The following is a 12,851-nucleotide window of genomic DNA, read 5'->3' as shown; positions in this document are numbered from 1 at the left end:
TCGGAATTTTTGAAAATTTCACTTTTTTGTGAAAATATCCACTAAATGAGGGAATAATGTGTGTGAGGGTACCCCAGGAGAGTTCCAAATGTGTGTGGGTAGAATATATATCCCACGGGGTAAAATTGCAAAAAGTTGAAAAATTTTTTTTTTGGGACTTAGCAATTTTTCCGGCGTTTATCAGACTTTCAGATAGGGGAAATGTCAGTGAGCGTTCCGATTTCAGTTCCAGAGCGATTCGCCCAATGAGTCCTTGATGTTTAATCGTTTTCATCCAATTTTATGGATTTTTGAAAATTTCACTTTTTTGTGAAAATATCCACTTAATGAGGGAATAATATGTGTTAGGGTAGCCCAGGAGCGTTCCAAATGTGTGTGGGTAGAATATATATCCCACGGGGTAAAATTGCAAAAAGTTGAAAAATATTTTTTTTTGGACTTAGTCATTTTTCCGGCGTTTATCAGACTTTCAGATAGGGGAAATGTCAGTGAGCGTTCCGATTTCAGTTCCAGAGCGATTCGCCCAATGAGTCATTGATGTTTAGTCGTTTTCAGCCAATTTTATGGATTTTTGAAAATTTCACTTTTTTGTGAAAATATCCACTAAATGAGGGAATAATATGTGTTAGGGTACCCCAGGAGCGTTCCAAATGTGTGTGGGTAGAATATATATCCCACGGGGTAAAATTGCAAAAAGTTGAAAAATTTTTTTTTTGGACTTAGTCATTTTTCCGGCGTTTATCAGACTTTCAGATAGGGGAAATGTCAGTGAGCGTTCCGATTTCAGTTCCACAGCGATTTGCCCAATGAGTCCTTGATATTTAGTCATTTTCAGCCAATTTTCGAGATTTTTGAAAATTTCACTTTTTTGTGAAAATATCCACTAAATGAGGGAATAATATGTGTGAGGGTACCCCAGGAGAGTTCCAAATGTGTGTGGGTAGAATATATATCCAACGGGGTAAAATTGCAAAAAGTTGAAAAATTTTTTTTTTGGACTTAGTCATTTTTCCGACGTTTATCAGACTTTCAGATAGGGGAAATGTCAGTGAGCATTCCGATTTCAGTTCCAGAGCGATTCGCCCAATGAGTCCTTGATATTGAGTCGTTTTCAGCCAATTTTCTGGATTTTTGAAAATTTCACTTTTTTATGAAAATATCCACTAAATGAGGGAATAATATGTGTGAGGGTACCCCAGGAGAGTTCCAAATGTGTGTGGGTAGAATATATATCCCACGGGGGTAAAATTGCAAAAAGTTTAAAAAATTTTTTTTTTGGACTTAGTCATTTTTCCGGCGTTTATCAGACTTTCAGATAGGGGAAATGTCAGTGAGCGTTCCGATTTCAGTTCCAGAGCGATTCGCCCAATGAGTCCTTGATATTGAGTCGTTTTCAGCCAATTTTCTGGATTTTTGAAAATTTCACTTTTTTGTGAAACTATCCACTAAATGAGGGAATAATATGTGTGAGGGTACCCCAGGAGAGTTCCAAATGTGTGTGGGTAGAATGTATATCCCACGGGGGTAAAAATTGAAAAAAGTTGAAAAAATTTTTTTTTGGACTTAGTCATTTTTCTGGCGTTTATCAGACTTTCAGATAGGGAAAATGTCACTGAGCGTTCCGATTTCAGTTCCAGAGCGATTCGCCCAATGAGTTTTTGATATTTAGTCGTTTTCAGCCAATTTTCTGGATTTTTGAAAATTTCACTTTTTTGTGAAAATATCCACTAAATGAGGGAATAATATGTGTGAGGGTACCCCTGGAGAGTTCCAAATGTGTGTGGGTAGAATATATATCCCACGGGGTAAAATTGCAAAAAGTTGAAAAATTTTTTTTTTCGGCCTTAGCAATTTTTCCGGCGTTTATCAGACTTTCAGATATGGGAAATGTCAGTGAGCGTTCCGATTTCAGTTCCAGAGCGATTCGCCCAATGAGTCCTTGAAGTTTAGTCGTTTTCAGCCAATTTTATGGATTTTTGAAAATTTCACTTTTTTGTGAAAATATCCACTAAATGAGGGAATAATATGTGTGAGGGTACCCCAGGAGAGTTCCAAATGTGTGTGGGTAGAATATATATCCCACGGGGGTAAAATTGAAAAAAGTTGAAAATTTTTTTTTTTTTGGACTTAGTCATTTTTCCGGCGTTTATCAGACTTTCAGATAGGGGAAATGTCAGTGAGCATTCCGATTTCAGTTCCAGAGCGATTCGCCCAATGAGTCCTTGATATTTAGTCATTTTCAGCCAATTTTCTGGATTTTTGAAAATTTCACTTTTTTGTGAAAATATCCACTAAATGAGGGAATAATATGTGTGAGGGTACCCCAGGAGAGTTCCAAATGTGTGTGGGTAGAATATATTTCCCACGGGGTTAAAATTGAAAAAAGTTGAAAACATTTTTTTCTTGGACTTAGTCATTTTTCCGGCGTTTATCAGACTTTCAGATAGGGGAAATTTTAGTGAGCTTTCTGATTTCAGTTCCAGATCGATTCGCCCAATGAGTCTTTGATATTTAGTCGTTTTCAGCCAATTTTCTAGATTTTTGAAAATTTCACTTTTTTGTGAAAATATCCACTAAATGAGGGAATAATATTTGTGAGGGTACCCCAGGAGAGTTCCAAATGTTTCTGGGTAGAATATATATCCCACGGGGGTAAAATTGAAAAAAGTTGAAAAATTTTTTTTTTTGGACTTAGTAATTTTTCCGGCATTTATCAGACTTTCAGATAGGGGAAATGTCAGTGAGCATTCTGATTTCAGATCCAGAGCGATTCGCCCAATGAGTCCTTGATATTTAGTCGTTTTCAGCCAATTTTCTGGATTTTTGAAAATTTCACTTTTTTGTGAAAATATCCACTAAATGAGGGAATAAGATGTGTGAGGGTACCCCAGGAGACTTCCAAATGTGTGTGGGTAGAATATATATCCCACGGGGGTAAAATTGAAAAAAGTTGAAAACATTTTTTCTTGGACTTAGTCATTTTTCCGGCGTTTATCAGACTTTCAGATAGGGGAAATGTCAGTGAGCGTTCCGATATCAGTTCCAGAGCGATTCGCCCAATGAGTCCTTGATATTTAGTCGTTTTCAGCCAATATTTTGGATTTTTGAAAATTTCACTTTTTTGGGAAAATATCTACTAAATGAGGGAATAATATGTGTGAGGGTACCCCAGGAGAGTTCCAAATGTGTGTGCATAGAATATATATCCCACGGGGGTAAAATTGAAAGAAGTTGAAAACATTTTTTTTTGGACTTAGTCATTTTTCTGGCGTTTATCAGACTTTCAGATAGGGGAAATGTCAGTGAGCTTTCTGATTTCAGTTCCAGAGCGATTCGCACAATGAGTCCTTGATATTTAGCCGTTTTCAGCCAATTTTCTGGATTTTTGAAAATTTCAATTTTTGGGAAAATATCCACTAGATGAGGGAATAATATGTGTGAGGGTACCACAGGAGAGATCCAAATGTGTGTGGGTAGAATATATATCCCACGGCGGTAAAATTGAAAAAAGTTGAAACATTTTTTTTTTTAGACTTAGTTATTTTTCCGGCGTTTATCAGACTTTCAGATATGGCAAATGTCAGTGAGCGTTCCAAATTCAGTTCCACGGCGATTTGCCCAATGAGTCCTTGATATTAAGTCGTTTTCAGCCAATTTTCTAGATTTTTGAAAATTTCATTTTTTGTGTGAAAATATCCACTAAATGAGGGAATAATATGTGTGAGGGTACCCCAGGAGAGTTCCAAATGTTTGTGGGTAGAATATATATCCCAAGGGGGTAAAATTGAAAAAAGTTGAAAAATTTTTTTTTTGGACTTAGAAATTTTTCCGGCGTTTATCAGACTTTCAGATAGAGGAAATGTCAGAGAGCATTCTGATTTCAGATCCAGAGCGATTCGCCCAATGAGTCCTTGATATTTAGTCGTTTTCAGCCAATTTTCTGGATTTTTGAAAATTTCACTGTTTTGTCAAAATATCCACTAAATGAGGGAATAATATGTGTGAGGGTACCCCAGGAGAGTTCCAAATGTGTGTGCATAGAATATATATCCCACGGGGGTAAAATTGAAAAAAGTTAAAAAAAATAATTTTTTTTGACGCAGTCATTTTTCCGGCGTTTATCAGACTTTCAGATAGGGGAAATGTTAGTGAGCTTTCTGATTTCAGTTCCAGAGCGATTCGCACAATGAGTCCTTGATATTTAGTCGTTTTCAGCCAATTTTCTGGATTTTTGAAAATTTCACTTTTTTGTGAAAATATCCACTAAATGAGGGAATAATATGTGTGAGGGTACCCTAGGAGAGTTCCAAATGTGTGTGGGTAGAATATATATCCCACGGGGGTAAAAAGTGAAAAAAGTTGAAAAAATTTTTTTTGGGACTTAGTCATTTTTCTGGTGTTTATCAGACTTTCAGATAGGGGAAATGTCAGTGAGCGTTCCGATTTCAGTGCCAGAGCGATTTGCCCAATGAGTCCTTGATATTTAGTCATTTTCAGCCAATTTTCGGAATTTTTGAAAATTTCACTTTTTTGTGAAAATATCCACTAAATGAGGGAATAATGTGTGTGAGGGTACCCCAGGAGAGTTCCAAATGTGTGTGGGTAGAATATATATCCCACGGGGTAAAATTGCAAAAAGTTGAAAAATTTTTTTTTTGGGACTTAGCAATTTTTCCGGCGTTTATCAGACTTTCAGATAGGGGAAATGTCAGTGAGCGTTCCGATTTCAGTTCCAGAGCGATTCGCCCAATGAGTCCTTGATGTTTAATCGTTTTCATCCAATTTTATGGATTTTTGAAAATTTCACTTTTTTGTTAAAATATCCACTTAATGAGGGAATAATATGTGTTAGGGTAGCCCAGGAGCGTTCCAAATGTGTGTGGGTAGAATATATATCCCACGGGGTAAAATTGCAAAAAGTTGAAAAATATTTTTTTTTGGACTTAGTCATTTTTCCGGCGTTTATCAGACTTTCAGATAGGGGAAATGTCAGTGAGCGTTCCGATTTCAGTTCCAGAGCGATTCGCCCAATGAGTCATTGATGTTTAGTCGTTTTCAGCCAATTTTATGGATTTTTGAAAATTTCACTTTTTTGTGAAAATATCCACTAAATGAGGGAATAATATGTGTGAGGGTACCCCAGGAGAGTTCCAAATGTGTGTGGGTAGAATATATATCCCACGGGGGTAAAATTGCAAAAAGTTTAAAAAATTTTTTTTTTGGACTTAGTCATTTTTCCGGCGTTTATCAGACTTTCAGATAGGGGAAATGTCAGTGAGCGTTCCGATTTCAGTTCCAGAGCGATTCGCCCAATGAGTCCTTGATATTGAGTCGTTTTCAGCCAATTTTCTGGATTTTTGAAAATTTCACTTTTTTGTGAAACTATCCACTAAATGAGGGAATAATATGTGTGAGGGTACCCCAGGAGAGTTCCAAATGTGTGTGGGTAGAATGTATATCCCACGGGGGTAAAAATTGAAAAAAGTTGAAAAAATTTTTTTTTGGACTTAGTCATTTTTCTGGCGTTTATCAGACTTTCAGATAGGGAAAATGTCACTGAGCGTTCCGATTTCAGTTCCAGAGCGATTCGCCCAATGAGTTTTTGATATTTAGTCGTTTTCAGCCAATTTTCTGGATTTTTGAAAATTTCACTTTTTTGTGAAAATATCCACTAAATGAGGGAATAATATGTGTGAGGGTACCCCTGGAGAGTTCCAAATGTGTGTGGGTAGAATATATATCCCACGGGGTAAAATTGCAAAAAGTTGAAAAATTTTTTTTTTCGGCCTTAGCAATTTTTCCGGCGTTTATCAGACTTTCAGATATGGGAAATGTCAGTGAGCGTTCCGATTTCAGTTCCAGAGCGATTCGCCCAATGAGTCCTTGAAGTTTAGTCGTTTTCAGCCAATTTTATGGATTTTTGAAAATTTCACTTTTTTGTGAAAATATCCACTAAATGAGGGAATAATATGTGTGAGGGTACCCCAGGAGAGTTCCAAATGTGTGTGGGTAGAATATATATCCCACGGGGGTAAAATTGAAAAAAGTTGAAAATTTTTTTTTTTTTGGACTTAGTCATTTTTCCGGCGTTTATCAGACTTTCAGATAGGGGAAATGTCAGTGAGCATTCCGATTTCAGTTCCAGAGCGATTCGCCCAATGAGTCCTTGATATTTAGTCATTTTCAGCCAATTTTCTGGATTTTTGAAAATTTCACTTTTTTGTGAAAATATCCACTAAATGAGGGAATAATATGTGTGAGGGTACCCCAGGAGAGTTCCAAATGTGTGTGGGTAGAATATATTTCCCACGGGGTTAAAATTGAAAAAAGTTGAAAACATTTTTTTCTTGGACTTAGTCATTTTTCCGGCGTTTATCAGACTTTCAGATAGGGGAAATTTTAGTGAGCTTTCTGATTTCAGTTCCAGATCGATTCGCCCAATGAGTCTTTGATATTTAGTCGTTTTCAGCCAATTTTCTAGATTTTTGAAAATTTCACTTTTTTGTGAAAATATCCACTAAATGAGGGAATAATATTTGTGAGGGTACCCCAGGAGAGTTCCAAATGTTTCTGGGTAGAATATATATCCCACGGGGGTAAAATTGAAAAAAGTTGAAAAATTTTTTTTTTTGGACTTAGTAATTTTTCCGGCATTTATCAGACTTTCAGATAGGGGAAATGTCAGTGAGCATTCTGATTTCAGATCCAGAGCGATTCGCCCAATGAGTCCTTGATATTTAGTCGTTTTCAGCCAATTTTCTGGATTTTTGAAAATTTCACTTTTTTGTGAAAATATCCACTAAATGAGGGAATAAGATGTGTGAGGGTACCCCAGGAGACTTCCAAATGTGTGTGGGTAGAATATATATCCCACGGGGGTAAAATTGAAAAAAGTTGAAAACATTTTTTCTTGGACTTAGTCATTTTTCCGGCGTTTATCAGACTTTCAGATAGGGGAAATGTCAGTGAGCGTTCCGATATCAGTTCCAGAGCGATTCGCCCAATGAGTCCTTGATATTTAGTCGTTTTCAGCCAATATTTTGGATTTTTGAAAATTTCACTTTTTTGGGAAAATATCTACTAAATGAGGGAATAATATGTGTGAGGGTACCCCAGGAGAGTTCCAAATGTGTGTGCATAGAATATATATCCCACGGGGGTAAAATTGAAAGAAGTTGAAAACATTTTTTTTTGGACTTAGTCATTTTTCTGGCGTTTATCAGACTTTCAGATAGGGGAAATGTCAGTGAGCTTTCTGATTTCAGTTCCAGAGCGATTCGCACAATGAGTCCTTGATATTTAGCCGTTTTCAGCCAATTTTCTGGATTTTTGAAAATTTCAATTTTTGTAAAAATATCCACTAGATGAGGGAATAATATGTGTGAGGGTACCACAGGAGAGATCCAAATGTGTGTGGGTAGAATATATATCCCACGGCGGTAAAATTGAAAAAAGTTGAAAAATTTTTTTTTTTAGACTTAGTTATTTTTCCGGCGTTTATCAGACTTTCAGATATGGCAAATGTCAGTGAGCGTTCCAAATTCAGTTCCACGGCGATTTGCCCAATGAGTCCTTGATATTAAGTCGTTTTCAGCCAATTTTCTAGATTTTTGAAAATTTCATTTTTTGTGTGAAAATATCCACTAAATGAGGGAATAATATGTGTGAGGGTACCCCAGGAGAGTTCCAAATGTTTGTGGGTAGAATATATATCCCAAGGGGGTAAAATTGAAAAAAGTTGAAAAATTTTTTTTTTGGACTTAGAAATTTTTCCGGCGTTTATCAGACTTTCAGATAGAGGAAATGTCAGAGAGCATTCTGATTTCAGATCCAGAGCGATTCGCCCAATGAGTCCTTGATATTTAGTCGTTTTCAGCCAATTTTCTGGATTTTTGAAAATTTCACTGTTTTGTCAAAATATCCACTAAATGAGGGAATAATATGTGTGAGGGTACCCCAGGAGAGTTCCAAATGTGTGTGCATAGAATATATATCCCACGGGGGTAAAATTGAAAAAAGTTAAAAAAAATAATTTTTTTTGACGCAGTCATTTTTCCGGCGTTTATCAGACTTTCAGATAGGGGAAATGTTAGTGAGCTTTCTGATTTCAGTTCCAGAGCGATTCGCACAATGAGTCCTTGATATTTAGTCGTTTTCAGCCAATTTTCTGGATTTTTGAAAATTTCACTTTTTTGTGAAAATATCCACTAAATGAGGGAATAATATGTGTGAGGGTACCCTAGGAGAGTTCCAAATGTGTGTGGGTAGAATATATATCCCACGGGGGTAAAAAGTGAAAAAAGTTGAAAAAATTTTTTTTGGGACTTAGTCATTTTTCTGGTGTTTATCAGACTTTCAGATAGGGGAAATGTCAGTGAGCGTTCCGATTTCAGTGCCAGAGCGATTTGCCCAATGAGTCCTTGATATTTAGTCATTTTCAGCCAATTTTCGGGATTTTTGAAAATTTCACTTTTTTGTGAAAATATCCACTAAATGAGGGAATAATGTGTGTGAGGGTACCCCAGGAGAGTTCCAAATGTGTGTGGGTAGAATATATATCCCACGGGGTAAAATTGCAAAAAGTTGAAAAATTTTTTTTTTTGGGACTTAGCAATTTTTCCGGCGTTTATCAGACTTTCAGATAGGGGAAATGTCAGTGAGCGTTCCGATTTCAGTTCCAGAGCGATTCGCCCAATGAGTCCTTGATGTTTAATCGTTTTCATCCAATTTTATGGATTTTTGAAAATTTCACTTTTTTGTGAAAATATCCACTTAATGAGGGAATAATATGTGTTAGGGTACCCCAGGAGCGTTCCAAATGTGTGTGGGTAGAATATATACACCCACGGGGTAAAATTGCAAAAAGTTGAAAAATATTTTTTTTTGGACTTAGTCATTTTTCCGGCGTTTATCAGACTTTCAGATAGGGGAAATGTCAGTGAGCGTTCCGATTTCAGTTCCAGAGCGATTCGCCCAATGAGTCATTGATGTTTAGTCGTTTTCAGCCAATTTTATGGATTTTTGAAAATTTCACTTTTTTGTGAAAATATCCACTAAATGAGGGAATAATATGTGTGAGGGTACCCCAGGAGAGTTCCAAATGTGTGTGGGTAGAATATATATCCAACGGGGTAAAATTGCAAAAAGTTGAAAAATTTTTTTTTTGGACTTAGTCATTTTTCCGACGTTTATCAGACTTTCAGATAGGGGAAATGTCAGTGAGCATTCCGATTTCAGTTCCAGAGCGATTCGCCCAATGAGTCCTTGATATTTAGTCGTTTTCAGCCAATTTTCTGGATTTTTGAAAATTTCAGTTTTTTGTGAAAATATCCACTAAATGAGGGAATAATATGTGTGAGGGTACCCCAGGAGCGTCCAAATGTGTTTGGGTAGAATATATATCCCACGGGGTAAAATTGCAAAAAGTTGAAAAGTTTTTTTTTTTGGACTTAGTCATTTTTCCGGCGTTTATCAGACTTTCAGATAGGGGAAATGTCAGTGAGCGTTCCGATTTCAGTTCCAGAGCGATTCGCCCAATGAGTCCTTGATGTTTAGTCGTTTTCAGCCAATTTTCTGGATTTTTGAAAATTTCACTTTTTTATGAAAATATCCACTAAATGAGGGAATAATATGTGTGAGGGTACCCCAGGAGAGTTCCAAATGTGTGTGGGTAGAATATATATCCCACGGGGGTAAAATTGCAAAAAGTTTAAAAAATTTTTTTTTTGGACTTAGTCATTTTTCCGGCGTTTATCAGACTTTCAGATAGGGGAAATGTCAGTGAGCGTTCCGATTTCAGTTCCAGAGCGATTCGCCCAATGAGTCCTTGATATTGAGTCGTTTTCAGCCAATTTTCTGGATTTTTGAAAATTTCACTTTTTTGTGAAACTATCCACTAAATGAGGGAATAATATGTGTGAGGGTACCCCAGGAGAGTTCCAAATGTGTGTGGGTAGAATGTATATCCCACGGGGGTAAAAATTGAAAAAAGTTGAAAAAATTTTTTTTTGGACTTAGTCATTTTTCTGGCGTTTATCAGACTTTCAGATAGGGGAAATGTCAGTGAGCGTTCCGATTTCAGTTCCAGAGCGATTCGCCCAATGAGTCCTTGATATTTAGTCGTTTTCAGCCAATTTTCTGGATTTTTGAAAATTTCACTTTTTTGTGAAAATATCCACTAAATGAGGGAATAATATGTGTGAGGGTACCCCAGGAGAGTTCCAAATGTGTGTGGGTAGAATATATATCCAACGGGGTAAAATTGCAAAAAGTTGAAAAATTTTTTTTTTGGACTTAGTCATTTTTCCGACGTTTATCAGACTTTCAGATAGGGGAAATGTCAGTGAGCATTCCGATTTCAGTTCCAGAGCGATTCGCCCAATGAGTCCTTGATATTTAGTCGTTTTCAGCCAATTTTCTGGATTTTTGAAAATTTCACTTTTTTGTGAAAATATCCACTAAATGAGGGAATAATATGTGTGAGGGTACCCCAGGAGCGTTCCAAATGTGTGTGGGTAGAATATATATCCCACGGGGTAAAATTGCAAAAAGTTGAAAAGTTTTTTTTTTTGGACTTAGTCATTTTTCCGGCGTTTATCAGACTTTCAGATAGGGGAAATGTCAGTGAGCGTTCCGATTTCAGTTCCAGAGCGATTCGCCCAATGAGTCCTTGATGTTTAGTCGTTTTCAGCCAATTTTCTGGATTTTTGAAAATTTCACTTTTTTATGAAAATATCCACTAAATGAGGGAATAATATGTGTGAGGGTACCCCAGGAGAGTTCCAAATGTGTGTGGGTAGAATATATATCCCACGGGGGTAAAATTGCAAAAAGTTTAAAAAATTTTTTTTTTGGACTTAGTCATTTTTCCGGCGTTTATCAGACTTTCAGATAGGGGAAATGTCAGTGAGCGTTCCGATTTCAGTTCCAGAGCGATTCGCCCAATGAGTCCTTGATATTGAGTCGTTTTCAGCCAATTTTCTGGATTTTTGAAAATTTCACTTTTTTGTGAAACTATCCACTAAATGAGGGAATAATATGTGTGAGGGTACCCCAGGAGAGTTCCAAATGTGTGTGGGTAGAATGTATATCCCACGGGGGTAAAAATTGAAAAAAGTTGAAAAAATTTTTTTTTGGACTTAGTCATTTTTCTGGCGTTTATCAGACTTTCAGATAGGGAAAATGTCACTGAGCGTTCCGATTTCAGTTCCAGAGCGATTCGCCCAATGAGTTTTTGATATTTAGTCGTTTTCAGCCAATTTTCTGGATTTTTGAAAATTTCACTTTTTTGTGAAAATATCCACTAAATGAGGGAATAATATGTGTGAGGGTACCCCAGGAGAGTTCCAAATGTGTGTGGGTAGAATATATATCCCACGGGGTAAAATTGCAAAAAGTTGAAAAATTTTTTTTTTCGGCCTTAGCAATTTTTCCGGCGTTTATCAGACTTTCAGATATGGGAAATGTCAGTGAGCGTTCCGATTTCAGTTCCAGAGCGATTCGCCCAATGAGTCCTTGAAGTTTAGTCGTTTTCAGCCAATTTTATGGATTTTTGAAAATTTCACTTTTTTGTGAAAATATCCACTAAATGAGGGAATAATATGTGTGAGGGTACCCCAGGAGAGTTCCAAATGTGTGTGGGTAGAATATATATGCCACGGGGGTAAAATTGCAAAAAGTTGAAAAATTTTTTTTTTTGGACTTAGTCATTTTTCCGGCGTTTATCAGACTTTCAGATAGGGGAAATGTCAGTGAGCATTACGATTTCAGTTCTAGAGCGATTCGCCCAATGAGTCCTTGATATTTAGTCGTTTTCAGCCAATTTTCTGGATTTTTCAAAATTTCACTTTTTTGTGAAAATATCCACTAAATGAGGGAATAATATGTGTGAGGGTACCCCAGGAGAGTTCCAAATGTGTGTGGGTAGAATATATATCCCACGGGGGTAAAATTGAAAAAAGTTGAAAATTTTTTTTTTTTTGGACTTAGTCATTTTTCCGGCGTTTATCAGACTTTCAGATAGGGGAAATGTCAGTGAGCATTCCGATTTCAGTTCCAGAGCGATTCGCCCAATGAGTCCTTGATATTTAGTCATTTTCAGCCAATTTTCTGGATTTTTGAAAATTTCACTTTTTTGTGAAAATATCCACTAAATGAGGGAATAATATGTGTGAGGGTACCCCAGGAGAGTTCCAAATGTGTGTGGGTAGAATATATATCCCACGGGGTAAAATTGCAAAAAGTTGAAAAATTTTTTTTTGGACTTAGTCATTTTTCTGGCGTTTATCAGACTTTCAGATAGGGAAAATGTCAGTGAGCATTCCGATTTCAGTTCCAGAGCGATTCGCCCAATGAGTTTTTGATATTTAGTCGTTTTCAGCCAATTTTATGGATTTTTGAAAATTTCACTTTTTTGTGAAAATATCCACTAAATGAGGGAATAATATGTGTGAGGATACCCCAGGAGAGTTCCAAATGTGTGTGGGTAGAATATATATCCCACGGGGGTAAAATTGCAAAAAGTTGAAAAATTTTTTTTTTTGGACTTAGTCATTTTTCCGGCGTTTGTCAGACTTTCAGATAGGGGAAATGTCAGTGAGCGTTCCGATTTCAGTTCCAGAGTGATTCGCCCAATGAGTCCTTGATATTTAGTCATTTTCAGCCAATTTTCTGGATTTTTGAAAATTTCACTTTTTTGTGAAAATATCCACTAAATGAGGGACTAATATGTGTGAGGGAATCCCAGGAGAGTTCCAAATGTTTGTGGGTAGAATATATATCCCACGGGGGTAAAATTGAAAAAAGTTGAAAATTTTTTTTTTTTTGGAGTTAGTCATTTTTCCGGCGTTTAT

The sequence above is a fragment of the Phyllobates terribilis genome, unplaced genomic scaffold (assembly GCF_046119375.1).
Source record: "Phyllobates terribilis strain yellow unplaced genomic scaffold, ASM4611937v1 Scaffold_28__1_contigs__length_16237799, whole genome shotgun sequence".
Lineage (NCBI taxonomy): Eukaryota > Metazoa > Chordata > Amphibia > Anura > Dendrobatidae > Phyllobates > Phyllobates terribilis.
This window is presented reverse-complemented; position numbering follows the sequence as displayed.